This window comes from Stenella coeruleoalba, assembly GCF_951394435.1.
Source record: "Stenella coeruleoalba genome assembly, chromosome: 13".
Classification (NCBI taxonomy): Eukaryota; Metazoa; Chordata; class Mammalia; order Artiodactyla; family Delphinidae; genus Stenella; species Stenella coeruleoalba.
The window spans coordinates 62,733,114-62,758,165 of record NC_137159.1 but is presented as its reverse complement, the minus strand read 5'-3'; the positions used below and the strand labels follow the sequence as shown (position 1 = coordinate 62,758,165).

General features: G+C 36.2%; 1 long non-coding RNA gene across 3 annotated transcripts in view; it reads left to right on the top strand.

Moving 5' to 3' along the window:
- The window catches only part of LOC307196463, a 706,311-nt gene extending 684,018 nt beyond the window's left edge, over nucleotides 1-22,293 (top strand). For all 3 annotated transcript variants that reach the window (XR_013831138.1, XR_013831139.1, XR_013831140.1), the window contains one exon: nucleotides 20,999-22,293. This is a non-coding gene — a long non-coding RNA (uncharacterized lncRNA). The remainder of the gene's footprint in view (nucleotides 1-20,998) is intronic.
- The last annotated feature ends 2,759 nt before the right edge of the window (nucleotides 22,294-25,052 follow it).

Sequence of the window (25,052 nt, the reverse complement as noted above, 5' to 3'; positions counted from 1 at the left end):
GCATTGACATTATGGTAGGATTATCACTTGTATTATTTGATTAATCATGTGAATAGTATCCCGCCCACTTTTTTGAGTCATAATCCAAGTTCTTCAGGGATTGATGATAATACTAATAACAACAACAATAATAATAAGCAATGATACTTAATATTTATTGAACAATTGTCATGTGTTGACACTTTGTTAAGGGCTTTAGATATATTACCTCATAACAACTGAATGAAATGAGGAATATTATCTACCTTTGATACATGAGAAAGTACAGAGTGATTACTTACCCAAGAGCCATAAGAAGGCAAAAACAAAATATGATCCCAAGCATAATACCCAGGGCCTGAACTCTTAGGCACCATTTTATATTGCTGCTGGAAAGGAAATCTGAAGATGGTAGGAAAAATGAGATGGTCAGTTGTTGGTAGGACATGGATAATTCAACTCAATTCACTAAATGTTGATTATGAACCAGAGTGTAATAAGTCTAGTGAGGTCAGAATGCATCCAGAAAGATGTTAACATGCTCTGTAACAGTGGAAGGATATGATTTCTAGACAAATTCAGGATTATATGTGAGATAGTGAGGTATCTAAGGTCAGAAATCCAGGAAATTTTGGCAGACCAAAGGGTTTAGGCGTATATAAAATATGAGAGCTGACATCTATCCACTGTCCAAGAGAGCCAGGTGAACTTAAGGCATCCAATCATTCAGAAGGTGGAGCAGTAGAACATTTTGACATCATTCATTAAGGGAGCCTAATTCTGGAGCAGGAAGTATTTGTCCTTTAGACTCACATACTTTTAGAAAGACAGTTTAAGAATCTTGGGAGTAGTTTCAGTTAGAGGGAGACTCTGAAGAACTTAGGTAAATAATCTTTCTGCCTATGCTAGTCCCTGAGCTTACTAAAATGATTCTGTTCTTACCATCAAAGGATTTATTCTCTCTTTTGTGAGATAGCCATATACCCAGAATGAAGCAAATGAAGCAAATGAAGCAAATGATCATAGCTGACATGTATTACATGCTCAGTAGGTGCCAAGCATTATACTAAGTACACTCTGATGATAAGTTACAAATGTGAGAGTATGCACTAAATGTTAGGTGGAAGTCCAGAAAAGGTAGTGGGGACAGGACTTGGGTCATAATGGTAAGCTTCATGAGAGTAATGAATGTTGGGAGGTACTTCTACATGGGTCTCATTCATTTTTCATGTCTTATGAGCACAGGCACTGTTTATACAAACAACTTTTGTTCTGAACTATCTTTACAAGCATGTTTGTATACTAAACAGTCATGAAAGGTAGAAATAGTGTATCTTTTCTTGCAGAACAGAAGGCTGTCCAATATGGTAAAAATAATGCTTCCCTCTGGGGAAGATTTTGGGCAGGCTTGTTTGCATCCAGTGTAAAAGATTCAGGTCTCCTAATCTTGAATTCCTTGGCTGTGACACAAACCCTTGAATACATAACATCCACCTGGGTTGCTTCATGTTGCTTTCATGAGATTTGTGGGCCAGGAGAACCAGTGCAAACTTGAAGTTCATAAGCTTGCTATGCTTTGTCTCTGACCCAGGAGTTTTATGTCTTCTGTCATAAAACTGTCATAAAACTTCATCAGGAAACTCTGGTAGACTAACCTGTTAGCTTTTAAGTAGAGATCCTTTACAGTTCTTGGCAATAGACCTTAAAGAAAGGATGAAACTTATAAAATCAGATAGGGATAGTAAGACATCTCAGAGTAAAACACTGATACATGAATTGATTAGGGTACAAAGAACAGATCAGTTTGATTAGACTTACATATTTGAGTAGGGAACTAATGTTAGACAAACTGAGGTTAGATATTATAGAACTTTGAGCAGTAAGTAGTATGGAACTTAATCCAAGAAATTCAAAGAGCCACAAAACATTTCAAAGCAAAGGATTCTTTCCTTTTCTGTTTATACTCTCTCTTAAAAGGCCCCACCTGGTACCTTGATTTTACTAATCAGCTGTAGGCATATCTTCTTCATAATATGGACAATCCATCTGTATATATACTTAGCAACAATCCCATATTTTCAAACCTTTCTAGATAAATTACTGTTTACACATAATTAAAACTATAGTTGATTCTAATTCCGATTTAGTGATTCTCACCATTAAGTTGCTACCAATATTCAGGTGAGAGAAATATTTCATTCACTTTTGAAAATGATTACAACTGAGATTTCTATGTTAATTTCATCTGCGATAAAGTATAATTTATTATTAACTTGGCTTTACAAAGGAACTAAACAATTGGTGACATTCTTATGGGAAAGCTATTTATGTGATGAGTTGCAACTGGGTTCATTTCTTTCTGTTCTTCTGCTTTTCTCAAATAGTTAAATATAGACCCTAGGATTTAGGTATGAAAAATAAAGTACAACACTGGGATGTACATGTGTATATTTACTATTTCTGCCTTTGATGTCTCACATAAATTATCTTTTGAAAAGTTGTACATTTCAAAACAGTACTTATGAGCTTATAGTGAACTAGGTTCATCTATTCACTGTAGAAAAAGAAAGAAAGAAAGGAAGGAAGGAAAGAAAGAAAGAAAGAAAGAAAAATTTGCTCTAATTAAATGTGAAGTACATTTCATACTTTTAGTATTACATTTGGAAGGTAGTTAATTATAGGTATTGAAAAAGGATAATCCTTATTCAAACCCTAGCAATCAATATGTTCTTAATATAGTGCTACTACTTACCTTTTTTTTTTTTTTTGCGGTACATGGGCCTCTCATTGCTGTGGCCTCTCCCGTTGCGGAGCAGAGGCTCCGGACGCGCAGGCTCAGCGGCCATGGCCCACGGGCCCAGCCACTCCATGGCATGCGGGATCCTCCCGGACCAGGGCACGAACCCGTGTCCCCTGCATCGGCAGGCGGACTCCCAACCGCTGCGCCACCAGGGAAGCCCTACTTATCATTTTAAGCCATGAAAGTTCTTCTACTCTAGCAAGAACCATAATCTCCAAGAAAAAAAAAAATTCTCCTCCTCAAACATTTGATTAAGAGAGTGAATTCTAGAGAACTCTTTGAAGATTTCTCTATTAAAAAATCAGGGCTTCCCCCATGCCGCGGAGCTGCTGGGCCCGTGAGCCATGGCCGCTGAGCCTGCGCGTCCGGAGCCTGTGCTCCGCAGCGGGAGAGGCCACAGCAATGAGAGGCCCGCGTACCGGAAAAAAAGTAACAAAAATCAAATGATATTTTTAAGCATGATATTTATGTTTGGCTGAACAGCTAGAAAAAGAGAATTACCTTTTGACTCCATCACAGAATGAGGCACTCTGTAGCATGCTGCTAAAAGAGAATGTTGTTTCTGCTGAAAAGTGAACACGTTGTAAATCATCATGACTCTTATTAACATGTAAACATTAGGCTAATCTCTCTCCAGGATTGGCTCATTATTTATTTTTTCAGGGGTTCACAGGGAAGATTCTTTGCTTTCTCTTGTCACTCACAATATGTGACCTTTATATTACGAAAGCTGTATGTATGTATGTATGTATTTAGATAGATAGACAGATGATAGATACAAATCTGGGGTAGAGATGGCAAATAAATGACAATGTGCTACTGCTCTCACATTCCATGCCCATGACAGATATTACTTCGTACCAAGTCCAGTAGTAACCTCAGATTTCTTCACAGAGCAGTTCTCTGGCCAAACACTAGCAAAGAATGAAAGTTAGCCTGGGAATTAAAAGAGTATTCTTGCTCTAATAATATAATATATTTGATTTCTAAGCCACATTGGAATTCTGGCTAAGTGTAAAATTCTTACCCAAGTAATGCATAGGCCTTCTTTAGTTGAATCCATTGCATACCTGCCTCATATATTTGTCCATTTATAAAATATTTGTCACTGCACAGCTATTATAGCAAAGCACTGGTTGAAAACCTGCCAAATTTTATGTATCTAGAAGGCCCGCAAGACATCATCTACTCATGCTGCTTCATATTACACATGAGAAAGTTGAGATCATATAGGGGAAGTGACTTGATCAAGATCTTACAACTAGCAAGTGACATAGCCAAATCTGGAACCTAGGACTTTGGAAGAATTAATTTAACTAAAATCTGGTTCAAGTCACATTTTTGTACCTTAACTTGGTAAAGAGATGTCTCCAGACAGAAAATCCCAACAGCTGTTTGTCATTGGGATTCAAATGAGAGAATTTGAATACTTGGGCTAGTTAATAGAATAGACAAAGCTTCTTAAAAACAGTTACTAAATTTTGGGTACAGTGGTATCTCATCTGTATAATGGGGGAAATGCAAGTATCTCATAGGATTGTTAAGGGGATTAAATGTCTTAGTATAATTAAAGCATCTAATTGAAACATTGGAAGCAGCCTTTTACAATGTATTTTCTAGTATATTATTTTTATTTATCTTCAAAAATAGCACCATTACCAAATAGTTTTATGAGTAAATTGAAACAACCCTCAGAGAACTTTGTCATTCATGTTATAGCAATCTTTCAATTCATAGAATATTATAGCATATATTATAATATTATAGCATAAAGAAATCAATTTAAAGACTCATTTTAAAAAGTTCAAATAACTTCCAAATCACAGTTTTAAAGAATATGAACACACAGCTGTATGAGACTATATACATACACACAAACACAAATATAAATACTATAGGTCATTTTTGCTAATAAACCTAGACTTTAAAACAAGTAAATAGAATTCAGAAATACATTTAGAGAAGTGAATAAGGTTTGTACTAGGGATATGAGTTTAGACAAAAATTAGAAATCTGCTTATTTGTTATACTATGTTAATAAATTAAGGTAAAAAAATCATATGACCATCTCATCAGCTACAGGAATAATAATAAATTCAACACCCACTCTTGGTTAAAATACAAACATGCAAACTTACATTAGCAAACTAGGAATAGAAGAAAACTTTTAAAATTTCATAAAGCTCATTTTTAGAAACCAAAAAACAAGCATCACTGATACTATAAGTAAATCCAGGAGCAATATAAGGTGCCTGATTTCATTACTGCTATTTGACATTGTACTGAATGTTTTGACTCAGGGTTTCTACCTTTGGCACTGTTATTGTAGACCAGATAACTCTTTGTGTGGGAGACTGTTCTGTGCAATGTAAGATGTTTACCAAGATCTTTGATTTCTAATCACTTGATGTGAATAACATCTCCCTAGTCATGACAATCAAAAATGTCTCAGGGGCTTCCCTGGTGGCTCAGTGGTTGAGGGTCCGCCTGCTGATGCAGGGGACACGGGTTCGTGCCCTGGTCCGGGAAGATCCCACATGCCGCGGAGCGGCTGGGCCCGTGAGCCATGGCCACTGAGCCTGCGCGTCTGGAGCTTGTGCTGCGTGGCGGGAGAGGCCACAACAGTGAGAGGCCCACGTACTGCCCAAAAAAAAAAAAAAAAAAAAAATCCATAGTGTGAATTCCCACCCATGTGTCAGAAGGATGGAAGACTACAGTTTACCTGCAACTTCTTGAACCATGCCTCCTTACCAGCACAGCCTCTGTGCTTCCTGGTTGAGAAGTGAATACAGGTGTTTTTCTAAATGTTGAAACAAAAGGGACTCACTAGTGAGCTGACATGAGCCCAGAGCTCAGATTTTGAAAATCTAAACCCAAGGCCTATCATCATCAGGCTGCATAGAGAATAGGAAGTGGTGAACAGGGCCCACTCACAGACCAGGGAAGCTGTCCAGGGAGACATCTCTATGTGCATGTCACTTTTAAAAATGTTGCCATAAGAAAGGAAACTGACAGAGCTGTTTCTCCCAGAAAATCATTCCGTTGTTTGCACAATGCCAACACTTGTCTTAGACATTCCCATCCTACACCCTCTTTCTCCTTACTTTTAATTTCTTTTCATTACATATACAGTTTAAACTCATTGTTTTTTTTATTATCCTAAAGATAAAACAAACACAGAAATGGAGACGTAGGTAAGCAGGGATGGGGGAGTGCACAGAAAACCTGAGCTCTTAATTTCACGTTTTTGTGTTTTAAAAGCTTTTCAGTGTTAAGAGGTACTTGTCTGGGTCTTAGGTTAAAGACTCACATAATTATGGTTTCTTTGTGGAATCAAAACGCCTGATGCATCAAAAAGCATGGTGTCACCACAAGCTGGTGGACCTCACAGTAGAGACTCTCTGCCAAAGCTTTTTGTATAAAACGTTTTACATAAATAAAATTTTACTGTACAAATTTAGTTCATGAGACCAGAGTGACCAAATCATGTATTGGCATACACTGAGTATTCACAAAGATTTAATTATTATTATTTTTGTTATTGTTCTTTTTTTCTCACCAGAATTTAGGAGACAGAGGCAATGACAAGGAAGAAAGTTGTATTCCTATTTTGCGGAAGGAAATGTCATTTTATTTTTCTTCCAGACCTGGTTTCATTAGGCTCCTCTTTGTGAATTTTTTCCTAATAATAAACTTCTTTGGACAGCATGTTTCCCTTCTCTGTACTTTTCCATTTATCTAGAATATATTAAGTGCAAAATAAAAGTTAGCTAAATCAATGAATAGATAAGTGAATGAAAGAAGTTAACAAGAAAATAAAATTAATCAGATCAGGTATTTCTGTTAATTTGATATTTTAAAAATATTGCTAATGCAAATACTTTGTTTTGGCCCTAAATACCCAATGATAGAATCAAAAACTTTTATTTATTTTTGAATCAGCTAAGAATTATTTCCTTTGTTTTGTTAGTGTACACTAGAACTCAGTCCTAGGCTTTACTGCCAAATTCCTTGTAAATACTTTAGATTTCAGTTCACAAGGGTATTGGGATCTAGCCATGAGAAAGAAGAAAAAGAAAACACTTAACTTGGAGTCTTATTTAAAATAATTACTCATCTTCTCTAGAAAATTTCATAGCAATGTATCTAAAAATCTAGCACTTTTTTTTTTTCTCTCAGAAAAAATTAGTAACTGCTCATGCAAGTAACTGGATGTGACCAGGTTTCTAAATGGGGTTTGAGAGTTTTCTATGTATTGTTATAAATTACCTTTATTTTTTTTTTTGGTTTTGCTGTCTTCTGAATATTTATCAAGGAAAATAACAGATGCATATAGGTAATAAAATGCAAATTGTGGATTCAGTCCATGGTTACCCATGGAAGGACGCAGAGGACAACCTGGGACCTTCTTTCCCAGTGTCAGGGTTTAGTTCAAGCTCTCCCAGCAGGGACACCAAGAAGTCCTGCACAAGAGCTGATGCATTCACTGATTCCTCGGTTCAGAACAGATGATTGCTAACATCTCTTCCGTTACCCTGCAGGTTTTTGAGAGTTTATAATGAGCGAAATATAAAGTGCATTATTTAATATGAATTTTAAGAAATGACCCCATTGTTAAATATATAATGTTGCATACAGACAGCTAAATATATATATACACACATATGCATATATATATATATGCATATGTGTGTATATATATATTTCATATATATGCATATATATTCCATATATATATATATATATATATATATATATATATATATGGAAAAAAAGAATGAGCTATCATGATGAAAAGAAACCTGATGGGGTCTTTGGAAGGAGAAAGGAGTTTATTTCTAGAGAAAGCTGACATAAGAAATGAATTAACTGTCTTGGAAATTCTGTAAATATATGTCTTTAATTTCCAGTGTTTACCAAGATCAGAAAATTCCAACATTAAAGATTATGATTATGTGGTTTATTTTGAATTTATTGTTAACATAAAAATGTTTTAATCATTAAAAAATTACAAACGTTTGCAATATTGTGAACATTGGCAGAGATATAATGGAATCACTGTGTTGGCATTTGGAGTATGTGGCTTCTAAATGCCTTTTCTTTTTGTAGGATTTGTTCACACATTAATTTGGATGCTTACATTAAACTGTATAATTGCTGTTAAACTCTCAGATCAGTTCTAATTATTCCAGTACTGATTATTGTATTTGTGGGCAGCTTTCCTTTGCTTTCCTTTTTTACTATACCCTATGCCACTCCCCAAACAACTTCTGATACATAAAAGAGGCATTATTCTCATAGTCCCTGACATCTAGTTCTACTTTAATGACTTGGCTGAAACAAATCTCTAAGAAGACTCACTAATGGGACAATTTAATGGATTCCTTTTAATCTCCACACTTCTTGTCCTTTCTGTAGCATTTGAGACATTTGAGTCAGTGAAGTATGAAAACCCTGTTTCTACAAGTCTTTTCTTTGGCTTCTGTGCTGTTATGATGTTATGCTCCCTTTTGTCTCCTTTACTTACTCTCCCTTTTCACTCTCCCTTTATATAAGCACATACTAGAATTCACCATCAATATTTTCTTTTTCTTTTTTTTTGTAGTCACTCACTGGTTACCGTGTCATTCAATTTTCCAGTTACAAGGATCTCTAAAGTTCTTTTCTTTAAGCCTCAGCATTCTCTTAAGTCTTGAAAAAAATGATTCCCTGGTTATCTCAAAAATCTACATGCTAGGGCTTCCCTGGTGGCGCAGTGGTTGAGAGTCTGTCTGCCGATGCAGGGGACACGGGTTCGTGCCCCGGTCCGGGAAGATCCCACATGCCGTGGGGCAGTTGGCCCCATAAGTCATGGCCGCTGAGCCTGCGCATCCGGAGCCTGTGCTCCGCAGCGGGAGAGGCCACAACGGTGAGAGGCCCGTGTATCGCAAAAAAAAAAAACAAAAAAACTACATGCTAAAAATTCAGTTTTTTATTTTAAGCACTATTTCATACTCACCCACTTCCAAACCAACTTCTCTTCCTGGTCTGAATGTTGTCATCATCTACTGTATCTCAGATTCAAAAGCTTGATGTCAATGTTGACTTTGCCTCTTACTTCATATGTCAAATACAATCATTTACCAAGTCCTACTGAATTTTTGAACTAATTAATTCGGCACCTATTATATGACAGAAATGACATTTAGCACTTTGCATATACTATGATTTAAATCCTCAGAACATGACAGTGAAGGCATATTACTGTCCACATTATGAAAAATTTGGAAATAAAGGTTCAGTGTGTGTAAGAAACTTGCCTAAACAAGCAGAAGTTGGGCAGGAACTGGCATTCAAATTCAGGTTTCTTTATAATAATGTCTAGTGTTCATTCCTCCAAACTATATTATTTTTATTTCCATAAAGTCTCATAGCCTTCTACTCCTTCATAGTCCTCTTAATTCCACAAAACACTGCACTTCTTCTTGCCTGTACTCTGATTCTAATTCCTTGTTACTTCAATTTTTCCTAAATTGCATCTTTATCATATTACTCTTCAATAAATTTTAACTGCTCCTCGTTTGCAAATTATGTTCAGATCCATTAGACATGTTTGTCAGTTGGAACTTCTTGCTTATGGTCAACAGAAGGTGATTCTGATTAAGTTGTGCAAAACAAAAGGAAAAACAAAACCTTTATTACCCTCCCCACACACACACAAACAAGAAGTTTATTGTAAGGATACTAAGGGGCTTACTAAAGTAAAGGAGAAGTGGGGCCTTGGGAAGGACCAGAAAGTGGGTAGATTCTGATGGTGGGATTCAGAACCTTTGCATGTAGGTGCTGAAGTTGATTTAGCTCCAACAGTCCTTTGGTCCATGTGCCTCCTTGGTCAAGACTCAGATTCCCAAGTGACAGATTAATTGGCATACGTGGGGTTATATGTCTACCTCTTGGGGAGAGGGATGAATGGTAACATTATTTATAATCTTAACTGGACGACAAGGTAAGAGGAGTGAAGCACCCTGAAGAAAATAACTCTGCTGTTACCCACAGAAGGGAGCAGAGGCACCCACAGGCCTAAAAGACAGGTGTCCACATGCAAAGCATACAGGTGCTCCAATTCAGCAGCAGCCTTTTTCAGTGTCATCACCAACTGCCTCTTCCTACCGTGCAACCCAGGAATTCTCACCATTCTCCATACATGCTATAAGCCTTTCTGGCCACTGTTTTTCTGGAGCATTTGCTTCTCCTACATCTCTAGCTAACAAAACCCTTCCTATCCATATTGGCCCTCCCAAATGGCTTTTATTACCATTTCAAGATTTCTACAGATAGGTAATTTCCCGCTTTTTCCCTTTTTCAAAGCATTTCCTTTTGCTCATCTTTAACAGTACTTTTTAACATCTGCCTTGTATCTTCTTTTCTAAAATGTATGCGCTTTGAAGGCATGCATCATGTCTTATTCATCTCAGCATCCCCTCTAATGTTGAATATGAGTTCCTATAGCCTGTAGTGATTAATAAATATAGGTATGGTTATTTTTCTTATGTTATTTTTCTTATTGTTGGTTCAAAGTGCTGGTTTGAATCTATAATGCAATTGTATCATTTATCTCCAACATCATTGTAATGTCCTTTTTCTTTCTTTCTTTTGGCTGCGTTAGGTCCTTATTGCTGTGTGGGCTTTCTCTAGCTGCGTTGAGCGGGGGCTACTCTGCATTGCGGTGTGCGGGCTTCTCATTGCGATGGCTTCTTTTGCTGCGGAGCCGGGCTCTAGGCATGTGGGCTTCAGTAGTTGTAGCATGTGGGCTCAGTAGTTGCGGCATGCAGGCCCTAGAGTTCATGGGCTTCAGTAGTTGTGGCACATGGGCTTAGTTGCTCCGTGGCATGTGGGATTTCGTGGACCAGGGATCAAACCCATGCCCCCTGCATTGGCAGGTGGATTCTTAACCACTGTGCCATCAGGGAAGTCCCCATTGTAATGTCCTTGATGGGAAATTACACACACAGCATTTAAAAATATTAATTTATACCCAGTAGGTAATGAATAAATGTGATGATTCAATGTCAATTTAACAAAGTTGAATGGCAATCTAACATTATTTGAAAAAGAAAGATCAAGTTACTGAAAGGAGAAGGAAGAGAAAATAGGCCAATAATGGTTAGACATTGTCCTAACACAGCTATGATGTAGGCATTATTATTCTTATTTTACATATGAGGAAATTGAGGCTTAGATGGGGTTAATTTCTTACAGGAAATAAAAGTTATATCCAGGATTTTTTCATATGCTGATTGTTCTTTCCATTAATTGACAGTTTTATAAATCTAAAGTAATGAATATATGAATATTTTTTTAAAAAGTCAAGTAACCCAGTGGGTTTTATCATAAAAATGAGCAGTTTTCTGTCCTAACCTTCACTATCCTAAAGGCAGCCACTCTTCATCATTTCATTTTGGAGTTATTCTTTTGGTTAGCTCTGTTTTTCTAGATAACATGCATATGCCACCCTCTCTTGATGGATTATGAGTGATAGATAGCCATTCTGCTTCAAGCAAAAAAAATTTTAAAGGCTAAGAACAAGTTACAGAATACTGTAAAAGAAGGACAAGATAAATCCAGGTAGCAAATACCCTAACAAGAAAAATAATTCTTAGAAGAGGAAATAATCATCCACTGAGTGCAGAAATTAGTAATCAAGGAAAACAAAATCTATTAGCAAGACCCTATATTCAACCATTATATTAGAAAGAGGCAAAACCTGTAAGGATACAAGGAAATGGACCCTCAGATGCAGTGTTGGAAGGAGTATAAATTAACACAGCTATTTTGGAGGGGAATTTGGTAGCATTACCCTAAATGCTAAAACAATGAAAAACAAACAAAAAAACCAAAACTCGTGCACACTGGCCTCCAGTAATCCACTGCACTGTATCTTAAAGAGAAGCACCTGGACATGTGAACATTGAGATGTGTAAGAGGGTGTTCACTGCAGCATTGTTTGCACTAGGGAAAACTGAACAACTTCAAAATCCGTCTTCTGCAAGGTACCCGGTTATATACTTTGCTCTAATTTTATCTTGTTATTTGCCTTATTTTATCTCTAAAAAAAATTTCAAATATTAGCCCTTTGCTTCACAAATGTTGCACATATTTTCGGCTACCATTTATTGTCTAGCTTTTTTCCACATTCTTTCTCCTTTCAAAATTTTATTAATTCTAATCAAGTTTAACTGATCCATTTTGACTTTCGCTTTATGGATAGTTTTTGGGATGGCCTTTCTTACCCCAAAGCCCTAAACACATTCTCCTGTATTTTTCCTATTGCCTCATGGCTTTAATTCTTTAGTGTCTGTGGAATTCTTATTTTTATTATGAGGAAAGGAAAAGGAATTCTTTTCCTTTTATTATGAAAGGAAAAGAGCTCTGTTTACAATTCTTTCTCACTTCCCAACAATTTCTCTAATCATGTCTTAATCAATGCACCTCATATTTGGACCACAATTTCTTTGACAGATTTCGTTTGCCCTGGCTTTGCTGATTGCATTATTTTCTTTCTTTGTAGAGAAAAAACGAAGTACACTTCAATGAATCACTTGCTTTCAGCTCCATGCTGCCCTCTCTTGCTCATTCTGTCCTCTATGCCCTCTCAGAGATGGAATAGTACAGGAGCTGTGCTGGGCTTATTTTTTGTACAGGTCTTCTGCATGTTCTAGGCTGCAGGCTCCTCTGTCCTGCTTTTGATTTGTTCCCTCTATGAAGAAATTAATGAAATACCTCATTCCTTTTTAGTAAGGCTTTACAACATTTACATTCTTTCAGTATCATGATAATGAGCACTGTAGAGAGAGGAGGCGGAAATATCAATACATGTGTATAGCTCACTATCATTAAAAAAAAATCTACCACACACTGTTTAAAGTTGTCACTGTATTACCTCTTAAGGTTAAATGAGTGTATCCACATTCTTGCTGGGAAAAAAATGATATGAGAAGAGGTTTATTTGTGCATTTAAATAAAATATCTCCAGGTTTCAACTGTTTGAGCTCTAATTGTTCCTTATTAGCAAGATGTGACTGGATCTTCAATTATATCATTACATATTTCAGTCAGGACTCAGCTAGACTCTTTTTTACCCCCGCAAAGCTACTTATCTCTAGTTTCTCAAGTTACTTAAAATTGACCCAAACTGTAGAGCTTTTAATGGTCATTCAGATCACCAAAAAAAAAAAAAAATTAAGCTCTGTTAATATAAAGGAATCATAAAAATTATTCAGGCTATATTTTCTGAACTTATCTTTCTGATCTTTCTTGGATGCTTTTCTGCCGCTTCCTCCTTCATCTGCCTCAGATGCTTCTGTCTGTACCCCTTTGGGGGTGGTGATACCCTGCTGACAGCCAGAACTTTATCACTGTCATCATGTAGGACACTAGTCCAACCTAAGGCGCCTCAGCCACCAACCACTTTTCTATTGTCATTCTCTACCAGCTGTCATTGTTGTCATCAAAGGCGTAAGTGATACTCTGACTAGTACAAGTAGACTAAAGAGGAAGCATAATCCTGTGAAAACTGCAGCTACCTAGATGTCAAAAGATTTCAAAGCTATTCACATTCATATCTTATTGAATGACACACATATCATTGAATGGCTCCTGCAAAAAAACAATATATTGTCTTACAAACTTTTGCTTTTTCTTCAAATAATAGATATCAGGTTGTTTGTTCTTTAGTTTACACACATAGGGATGTATATATACAAGTTTGGAATGAAAGAAGAGGATGGGAGATTGCATCTAAAAGGAGAAGAGCTGAAAGACCTAATTGATCTATTGGGTTGGCCAAAAAGTTCGTTCGGGTTTTTCCCTGACAACCCAATACATTGTTGCCAGTCAGGAGCTGTCCCTGGTACCAACCTCAGTAGTGATATCTCAACAATAAACTGAAAAGAAGAGGGAGAATTTGTAGTGGGGAGGAGATAAGAATATAAACAAACTTTTGCCTACTGAAATCAAGTTACAGATGAGGGCCACCCACGCCAGCAGTATCCCCTTCCTTTCTGTGGCTTCTTTTTCAATTTCCAACAGTTTTTCTCCCTCATTCCTCAGGGCCTGGATCCCAGTGGTGCTCTCCTAATTTCTCCTGTTCCAGGGAAAAGTGAAATAAACACCTTTACCTTAGCATTGGTAATTATTTTGCTTCTTAAGGGAAGATACACTCTAACTTAAAAAAAAAACACGTTTTGGTAAAATAAAATAGAGAACCCAGAAATAAGCCTCCACATATATAGTCAAGTGACACAGTGCCAAGATCATTCAATGCGGAAAGGAGAGTGTTTTCAACAAATGGTGTTGGTAAAACTGGATATCCACATGCAAACAAATGAAATTGGTCACTTACCTTATAACATATACCAAAATTAACTCAGTATGGATCAAAGATATATCTGTAGGGCTAAAACTAAAACCCTAGAAGGCGTTTGGACTTGGCAATAATATCTTGTATACGACACAAAAAATGCAGGCAACAAAAGGCAAAAATAGATAAATTGGATTTCATCCAAATTAAAAACTTGTGTGCATCAAAGGACAGCATGAAGAAAGTGAAAAGGCAACCCACAGAGTGGGAGAAAATGTTAGCAAATGATAGTCTCATAAGGGAGTAATATCTAGAATATGTAAAGAACTCTTATAGAGCAACATCAAAACACCAAAAAAAAATTTAAAATAGACAAAGGACTTGAATGGACATTTCTCTGAAAAAGATATACAAAGTGTCAATATCCACATGAAAAGATGCTCAACATCACTAATCATCATGGAAATGCAAATTGAAACCACAATGAGACATCACTTCACACCAGTTAGGATGGGTATTATCAAAAAACAGAAAAAAACAAGTATTGGTGAAGATGTGGAGAAATTAGAACCTTTGTTCATTGTTGATGGGAATGTAAAATGGTAAAGCTGCTATGGAAACCATTAGGGCAGTTGCTCAAAAAAATTAAATGTATTACCATATGATCCAGCATTCCACTTCCAGTATTACTCAAGGAAGTAAAAATAGAGACCCAAACAAATATTTGTACACCTATGTTCATAACAGCTTTATTCACAATAGTCATAAGGTGGAAGCAACCCACGTGTACATTGATAGATGAACTGATAAATGAAATGTGGTGGTTGCATTAACATTGTGAATGTATCAGTACTTAATGCCACTGAACTGTGTTTTACATTACATATAATTTGCCACAATGTAAAAAAATGTGTATATGAAAAAAACCCACAGATTTTGGAAACAGCATATAATTACATTTTAACCTCAGTAATTGAAAGAAAACAATGCTTAGTTTACCAAGGACAATTTAGTAATAAATTACAAAGATGGATAATTGGAGCCCTCTCATACAGTCATTCAAAATATTTAGCAAACATGCCAGGGACACTGCTATGGGCAAACCAGATACTGTCACTGCTCTCACTTGGAATCAAGGAGAAAATCAGTTAACCAAATAATGACAAAAAATCAATTTATAAGTATCTAAAAGACCACGTAATCGGCTGTGGTCGATTAAAAGATAAAGAAATCTTTATCTTTTCTCAAAACTTCCTTGAAAACCATTTCCTTAATATTCTTTCCTAATACAGGTTGTAAACTCTGGTAGGATTCAAAGGACTTTTAGTCACTGTCCATTAATAATTATATAGCTTCTTTTGTTTAGGTAATAAAAACTCCAGTCTAGTAGACTATCAAAACAAACAAAAGATCATACCATTTAAATCTTCTCTTCTCCATCTCAGGCCTTATTTATCCTCAGAGACCTACAGAGAGGAAGAGAGAGATTATAGATTACTTCTCCCTTCCTTGCTTTTCCCCCTCTCCAACTATGTAACTGCAGTTTGGGAACCATTAGAGTTAGGGGGTAGGTAAAAGGGGGGAAGTGGAGGAGTGATAAAGTACAGGAAAAGTCATATTTAATGAGGAAATTTTAATCCATAAATAAAACTTCTGAATTGTGGCATATTCTCTCTGGTGGATGCTTTTGTGTGTTCCTTAGACATTTTTCTGCTAAGGCCTTCCAACCATAATTTCTTCTAATTGGTGGCTTCCCATCAGGCTGGCATAAATCTCCACTCTTTCCCCAATTCTCCCTCTCACCAAGCTTTTGCATCCAGTGGTACTTTAAGGTACTTTCTGCTGAGGTCACTTCTTTACTCAAGAGAACATCCTTTTGTGCTCTGTCTTTGGCAATAGTGCAGCTTAATTCCATTGCTTTTATTTGCATTCTTTCTCTCTCTCTTTTACTCTCGGCCTCTCTATCTCTGTCTCTGTCTGTCTCTCCTCAAGTAAATGCACAGAGTCTCAAGAACCTGCTTATATCCTTATGTAAACCACAGCACATGAAGAGTTTTTTTCCCAGATAATCAAATAATAAATTCCAAATACTGTTGATCCTTGAATAATGTGAGGGTTATTGGCAGTGACCCTCTTCAAAGTAGAAAATCCATGTGTAACATAGGCCCACCCTATCTGCGGTTTGGTAACGGTAGATTCAACCAGCCCTGGATCATGTAGTATGTATTTATTGAAAAAAAAATTGAGTATAAGTGGACCCACACAGTTCAAACCAGTGTTGTTCAAAAGTCTACTTTAGTCTCCAAATTGACCTTTTCTGTTGTATCCTATAGGTGAATGATGGTCTAATGCTGGCAGAAGTAGTTTAGTAATGCCTTTCTTAAGCATTCCTTATAGGTAGGTGTATAAGTCTGCTAGGGGTGCCATAACAAAACACCATAGGCTCTGTGGCCTAAACAACAGAAATACATTTCTTACAGTTCTGGGGACTGTGAAGTTGAAGATTAAGGTGTTAGCCAGTTTGGTTCCTGGTAAGGACTCTCTTCCTTGCTTGCAGATAGCTGTCTTCTGAATTTGTCCTCACATGGTAGAGAAAGAGAAAGACCTCTGCTGTCTCCTTCTGTTATATGGACACCAGACCTATAAGATTAGGGCCCCACCTCATGACTTCATTTAATCTTTCACTTCCTCAGCAGTCCTGTCTCCAAATACAAGTACATTGGGAGTTAGGGTTTCAATATAGGGCTTGGGTGCGGGGGTGGGGGAGGAGGGGGAATATTTGGTCTATAAAATCAACTTGTATTCCTATTTACTTGGGACAATACCAGGTTACATCTGTGGTGAAAGCTGAATTTTTAATAGCATTCTATTTTATTCACAAGTTGTTCCAATTTAGATGATAAATAACAGAGTCATCTTATATATAAATGTTCTAGAACTTTAATTTAGAATGTATGAACATTTAGAAGCTATTGTTTTCAACCTTTGGGGCCTCTGACAAAAGTCTGAGACAATAGGAAAATTTGAATTTGAAAATCAGTTACAATTATAAAATGTTATATAGAGGAAATATATCGGGCACGATGAGAGCATACAGTAGAGGTACCAAGTATAGCTAAAATGGTATGTCAGAAAGGAAATATTTGAGCCAAGATTTAAAGATCACCATAAAATAAGTAGGAAAAAAGGGTAAGGGGATGGGGCTGAGAGATCAGGTAGTGACACAGCAGAAAGGAGAATGTCCTGGGTAAAGAAAAAAGTAAGCATAAAGTTCTGAAGTAGAAAGAGACATGAACTTTTAGAGGAACTTCAAGAAAACCATTATGAATGGAGTTCACAAAGTGAAGTGGAGAGAAGACAAGTGATGTCTCCTTCTGTCTAGGTTATAGAAAGTAGCATCTCCTAGGTTTAGTATTCTAACAGTGAATAAAAATCAGATAAACTGAAAAATCATAACCTTTCTTGAGTCAATCAAAAGCTGAAATCATGGGGCAATTAAGTAGCCTGGATTTAAGTGAGGGACAGGCATCTCAAAAGAGAAGGATGGATGGATTGACTCACCTGTGGGAAGCACAGGAGGAGAGAGTGACTGTCATTCAAGAATATAAGAAGAAATCAGCAATATTTTAACAAATTGCCCAAAATCTAGTGTTGAGCTGGTATGCTAGACTGGAATAGTGGAGGATTCCAGGTATAGGAAGAGTTTACACATCCTTGCAGACTCCTTTCCATTTTCCGATAGCACGTGCTAATAAACATGATTAGGGGCAAGGCAGGAGACTAGAGAGAGCACCTTAGTGACGCAGACATGCCGGAGGTGGTCAACTACTACTGCCGGAAAAGTATGAAACCCTACCCTCTGGCCAGACCCTTCACTCTTGTGGAGTAAAAACCTCAAAGCTCTGTGAGAGTGAAAGTAAACCCTGTTACTGTCAGGGCACAGGCAAGGCCCATTGTGGCTGCACAAATGGTACTAGAAAAAAAACTTCTATCCCTAATGAAGGGCAGAAGTGTCCAGTCCAGGGATTAAATACTTATACCACTATAGATATGTTAACATTGAGAGAAGGGGAAGGGTAGGAACTTCCACCTAGGACTAAAGTCAGGTATAAGGTAGGGTTTGGTGGCCATGGGAGATTATTATACAAAAGTTAGGGTATAATTGGCATTTTGCGTTTAATATCATTTATATTTATTGAACTCAGTTTAAACAGTATGGAGTTTCCTTAAAAAACTAAAAATAGAACCCTCCTATACTGTTGGTGGGAATGTAAATTGATATAACCACTATGGAAAACAGTGTGGAGTTTCCTTTAAAAACTAAAAATAGAACTACTGCACACCCCAGAAATATACCCTGAGAAAACCATAATTCAAAAAGAGTCATGTACCACAATGTTCATTGCAGCACTATTTACAATAGCCAGAACATGGAAGCAACCTAAGTGTCCGTTGACAGATGAATGGATAAAGAAGATGTGGCACATATATACAGTGGAATATGACTCAGCCATAAAAAGAAATGAAATTGAGTTCTTTGTAGTGAGGTGGATGGACCTAGAGACTGTCATACAGAGTGAAGTAAGTCAGAAGGAAAAAAATAAATACTGTATGCTAACGCAAATATATGGAATCTAAAAAAAAAATGGTACTGATGAACCTAGTGACAGGGCAGGAATAAAGAAGTAGACATAGAAAATGGACTTGAGGACACAGGGGAGAGGGGGAAGCTGGGGAGAAGTGAGAATAGCATCGACATATATACACTACCAAATGTAAAATAGCTAGTGTGAAGCAGCCACATAACACAGGGAGATCAGTTTAGTGCTTTAAGATGACCTAGAGGGGTGGGGATAAGGAGGGTGGGAGGGAGGCTCAAGAGGGAGGGGATATGGGGATGTATGTATGCACATGGCTGATTCACTTTGTTGTGCGACAGAGGCTAGTGCAGTATTGTGAAGCAGTTTTACTCCAATAAAGATATATTTTTAAAAAATCCCTTCGGAAAAAATAAATAAAATAAATAAATAAATAAAAATAAAAAAATAAAGTCTTGCAATTTTCCAAAATAATTTTCAACACTAAAATTCTGTGATTTATTTTACATTAGGGTGTTTTGTGTTTGTGGAAAAACTAAAAACAAATAAACAAAATAATTTAATTTTAGGTTTACAGTTTGAATTACACTCTTTCAGATTTTTTTAAAATGTATACACTAGAGAAAACTACATTTTTAAAACAATTTCCATCAAATTCAGATTGTATGATCAGTAGCAGTTAGATGATTAATATGTAAACTTAGTAATTGTTGTGGGTACACTATTGTTTCCACTATGAAAACAGTATGGAGGTGTCTCAAGAAATTAAAAATAGTACTACCATATGATCTAGCAGTTCCACTTCTGGGTATATATCTGAAGGAAATGAAATCATGATCACAAATAGATACCTGCACTCCCATGCTCCTTGTAGCATTATTCACAATAGCCAATTCATGGAAAAGCCATAAGTGTTACTGAGAGAAGAATGGGTAGAGAACAATGGAATAATTCAGCCATGAGAAGGAAATTCTGCCGTTTGCAACATGGATGAACCTTGAGAGCATCATGCTAAGTGAAATAGTCGGGCAGAGAAAGACAAATACTGTATGTTCTCACTTATTCATGGAATCTTAAAAAGCCAAACTCATAGAAGTAGAGAGTACAATGGTGGTTGCCAGGGGATGGGAGAATTGGGGAGATGTTGGTCAAAGGGTCCAAACGTCCATTATAAGATAGACAAGGTCAGTGTGCCTAATGTACAGCAGCGTCAATATAATTCACAACACTGCATTATAAAATTGAAAGTTGTTAAGAGAGTAGATTTTAAATGTTATCATCACACACAAAAAAGATAATTATGTGAGGGAATAGAGATGGTAACTAATCTTACTGAGGTAATCATTTCATAATATACATGTGTACCAAATAACCACAATGTGCACCTTAAACTTACATATCTTATATGTCAATAATATCTCAATAAAGCTGGAAAAAATTATTTGAAGAGAATTCTACCATAATACTGCTGTGATGCTCCATTATATTGCTAGAAGAAGTTTCAGTACCATGGACAGATTTAGGATAAATCCTACCTATTTTCTAACCAAGACTGCAGAGAAAATCACGGTTATATTGAGTAAAACAATGAACTGAATTTATCTAATTTCATTGAATTATTTGACTTTTCTAGATTATTTATACCATTCTATATTTAATACAATTCATTGATTAGGAAATTTTACATATTTTGTTAAAATATGTTAATTAAACATTCTATTTCACAAACAAAATGATCATGCTAAAAGTACACCCTTCAGATAACCATTACTACAGGTGAATAAACAGCAAGGCTATAAAGATATTTCTTTGGTACCATTAATAACCTAGGAGTCATTTCTTCAACTTATAGACCCAGTAACTTGGAGGAAATAGCCTCTAATGTAGGAGCCTTTCAAACTCTTGGATATAGAATGATGGTAAACATTTTGGTTAGTCTCATACCTGTGGGACTCTCTTTTAATTAATTAGTTAATTTTAGCATCTCAGAGTGTTGTGGAGAAAGTATTGATTTTGAGGAGACATAGTTTTTACATTTGAGTTTAGGGCTGGACTAGTCCTTTAATTCTCTTTAATACTCTGGATCTCAGTCTCCTCTGAGACTGTACAGTTAGGTGATCTGAGAGGCATAACTAGATAATCTCAAAGTTCCTGTAAATATATGATTCAATCATAGAGAAGCCACATTTGGCTATCAGTGCTTTCCTGTCACTATGCTGTTCAGCATCTCTTCTAAAAGCAAGCCCAGGTGCTCTGCCAACTAACGGCTTTTTTTTTTCCCAGATCTTGAAATCGTAGCAGCCACCCCTTGTGGAGGCAGTGGTGAACTATGGACTCATTTCCTCTGTGACAACATCATTAAAAGCCTTCGTGCAGCTTGGCATGCCTGTTATAAGCTGTGGTAAGCATTTTAACCATGTTACTAGATGTTTTCGTTACCTTAAGTGATATTTGGCATCACTAGTGCCAACATAGCTTGTCACCAAGAACCACAGACCAATATCTCCCTCCCCCCAGATCTATCCTAGTTACTCAGGCAATTTTGCTTTCTGATGAGGATTATTTCAGACTGCAGAAAACCACAGTGTCTTACTCCATGGTTACACAAATCACCTCCTCAATCAAAGCAGACAGATTCAGGTAGCAGCATACACTGACTCCTGATAGAGAGAAAGCTTTGAATCTGATGAGCTGGAAACGCTGGAGTAGCATTAAAAAAAAAAAAAAAAGATGTGCTAAAAATGTCTGTAAATGCCTTGCACAGAGATTGATGTATTACTTCTCATAAATGCCTTTGTCCAAATAAACATTCTCAGGTCAAGGGCAAATAGTCATAATATTTTAATAATCTTGTTTTGAATTTGTGTTGGACATATCAAGGGTAACATAAAATGAAGTGCATTGGCTAAAGGAAGGTAAAATATAATGTGTGCTGTAGTATATTTGAAAGATTGTTGTACTTCCAGTCAGAAGTACAACTTCCTGGTTGTGACCCTCCGTATTCCTCTCACTGTCTGTGTGACCACAAAAGCCACTTACCCAATATAGCCCCCTATTCCCTGGCCCATAATATTGGGTTGACTATACACCCTTTTAAGGTGCCTTTTCATCTAATAGTTCTTGATCTGAGTGCTCAGAGTGAGACAACATCTGTTTTTTTTCAGAGCTTCAAGGCTTTCCCCTGATGCCACTTTACTTCTTTTGTACTTCACTATCTCTAAAACACTCCAGCTCTTATAAGTTAGCAAATTAAGATGCACACATTTTCAATATCTTCCCATAATTTATATGTATAAGAAAAATATGTGCTGTCAAAGAACCTGAATTGCTATCTGCAGAATTTAGGCAAACACTGAAATAAAAATAATTCCTTTGTGTTTTAGTCCAAATTACCATGAGCCCCCAACTTTATATAGTGATGAATAGAGGCACCTTAAGTGGAGAATATAAATTTTGTCTGTTATATTCATGTAATTGGATACTAGTGGTCATTAAAATTATTATGTAAATTTATATTTATTATGAAAAGATCTTTATGACATATGTATGTCAAAAAGCAGCTACAAAAAGAGTTTGGTATAACCCCATTATACTTACTTATATATTCACATATATTACAAGTAATTATATATACATATATAAATGTTTGGAAAAGTATTATGTGATTACCTATTAAAGGATTTTAACTACTTTTTCACTTTTCACTATTATTTGAATTTTATGTAACACATATGCACTACTTTAATACAAAAGAAAACCACATTGATATTGAAAAAAAGTAAATCTTTCAAATCAAAGTCCAAATTGATTTCAAATATGCTTTTTTCTAAACCTTAGTAATTATTATATTAAGGCTTACAAACATGTAATTAGATTGCAATTATTATTTCTTATATTTGTGGTACAAGCTGGTTATTTCCTTTTTAGGCAAAAATATACACAAACTGAGGTGTATCTGTATAAATAATGTGTTTTCATTTTCAAATTCAAGCAGTTATGAAAATTATTCTCAAAAAACCAAACTGAGTAGTTTACTTTGGCATTGTCTGTCAACCTTTCTCCTGACAGTGTTTGCGAGCAGATGCCCAATAAATGTTTTTGAATGAATAATACCTTTTAACATTATTTAATTACAATAGTTAGATAAAGATAAGACATCTTTAACCTTTAGGAAACATGGAAAGTTAAATGTTAGCCCCTCTTTTATAAATGAGAAAACTAAGACAGTTTTAAATTGCTAAAAGTCTCTGATTGAATGTCCATGGTGATGTGTTTTGGAGTGAAGAGTGACCTGTGTTCACAGACTTAAGCTACATTACCACTGCAAACAGTCTGAAATGATTTTACTATATTTTATTTAAAAAAATAAGTTCACATGTTGCAAAGTGTTTACTATAAAATATATTTAAATGCATATAAATTTGAAAAAAAAAAGTAAAATAATTCTGTAATCCTACCCTCTAGAGAAAATCATTGATAACATTTTGGTTATATAATTTACATTTTTTTTAGCCTTTGTGTGTATGTCTGTGTGTGTGTGTGTGTGTGTGTGCATGTATTTTTTAAACCAAGGAATTATACTGTACTATCTACTGTACTTTATAATGTGTCTATGTTACTAAAAATGTATGAGCACCTTTGAATCATGTTAAATATTTTTCTTCTATTTTGCTTCCTATTTTATTCTATAGATATGCTTTCATTAATTTAAACTGCTATAAGTGTTCCTCCAAATTTTGGAATGCTATTTTTTTTTTGATCTATAATTGAAGCTTCTCAGAATGGCTTATCAACTAAAGTCTTTGCTAAATTACAGAATGCTTCTAGATCCCATGTGTCTTAGTTTGTTCAGGCTGCTCTAACAAAATACTGTAGACAAGATGGCTTATAACAACAAAAGTTTGTTTCTCACAGATCTGGAGGCTGGGAGGTCTCGGATCAAAGTGCTGGCCAATTCAGTGTTTGTTGAGGGTTTCCTGGTTCATTGATAGCTCTCTTTTCTCTGTGTCCTCCCACAGCAGAACAGAGAATAGATCTCTCTGAAGCCTCTTTTGTAAGGATACTAATCCCATTCATGAGGTCTCTGCCTTCATGACCTAAGCACCTCCCTAAAGTCCTATCTCCTAATCCCATCATTTTAGAGGTTAAGATTTCAACATATGCATTTTAGGAAGACATAAACATTTATATCATAGCACCATTTATTACAAATATTCTAAATCCAGAGAAAAACAACAAAAATAGTACAGCTATCAATGATTGTGATGTTTTAACAGAAGTGAAGAAAGCTATACCTCTAAATACTTTGCCATCATATCTCTATCAAGATTGGACTGCTGTCACATTACTAAGCTGATCTCTCATTAGTACCCAAAGATGCTCCAGCCAAAATGGCAGATTCAACTGTACTCTTTTCTACAGATTCAGTTATGCAGGAGGCCATTATTTGGAAAGGAAGGTACAGGCAGAAAGAGGGATCCAGTTGCAGCTGACTTTGATGTGCATTTAATTATTTACCCTTTAAAGTAGCTAAGAAGAATAAGATATCTGGCATTTTTTCTTTCCCTCTTATAAACCTCAAGGAACTGAGTCAGGAACTTGGGCAATGTAAATTGTCAGGTCTAACTATCTGCCTTGACCTCTTTGCTTTAGTAGCAGCACCTCTTTAAGCCAACTGAGTGTGGCTTAAAAGAGTTGAAAGAAAAATGCCTTAAATGGGCAAGGCTCCCCCAGTCAAAGCAGAGCAGAGAATTGAACCAATTATCTAGACAGTTTAGGGCAAGACAAGGAAGAGTTTCTGGACATATCAGCCAAATAGAAAATGAACACAAAAAAATTGAAAGCATCAATTATCATCATAGTTCAGCTCTTGCTTTGCAAAAAACTGTACAAATGATGTTCCTGAGTATAAATGGCAGAGAGATGGAAAGTAACTAAATGCCACTCATTTATCCTGCTTGATTCAAACCTACCAGTCTCAAACTTTTTGCCCCAGTCAATCACCACCCTCTGCTTTGCCTCTAAGAAAGCCTAGATCCACAAAACTCTCAACCATTGTCTAATCATGTGTTTTAGGGACCTGTTCTTACAGGGAATTGGCAGCTGGTTTTCAGTAACATCCCACTCTCATTTTAATTGCCATCCTCTCTGTCATTCCTCCAGGTTCCTCTCCTTCCCTCCCCTTTCTCACCCGCCTGCAAGTACCCCATGATATATGCCCTTCCTTGGCCTCCCAAAACTTCATGTTTTGCCTGGACATTTAGGTCTGTGAATTATGATATATACTTGCTTTGTCATGATGCACCATTCATTGCCATATTTTAAAAAGCAGATGTAT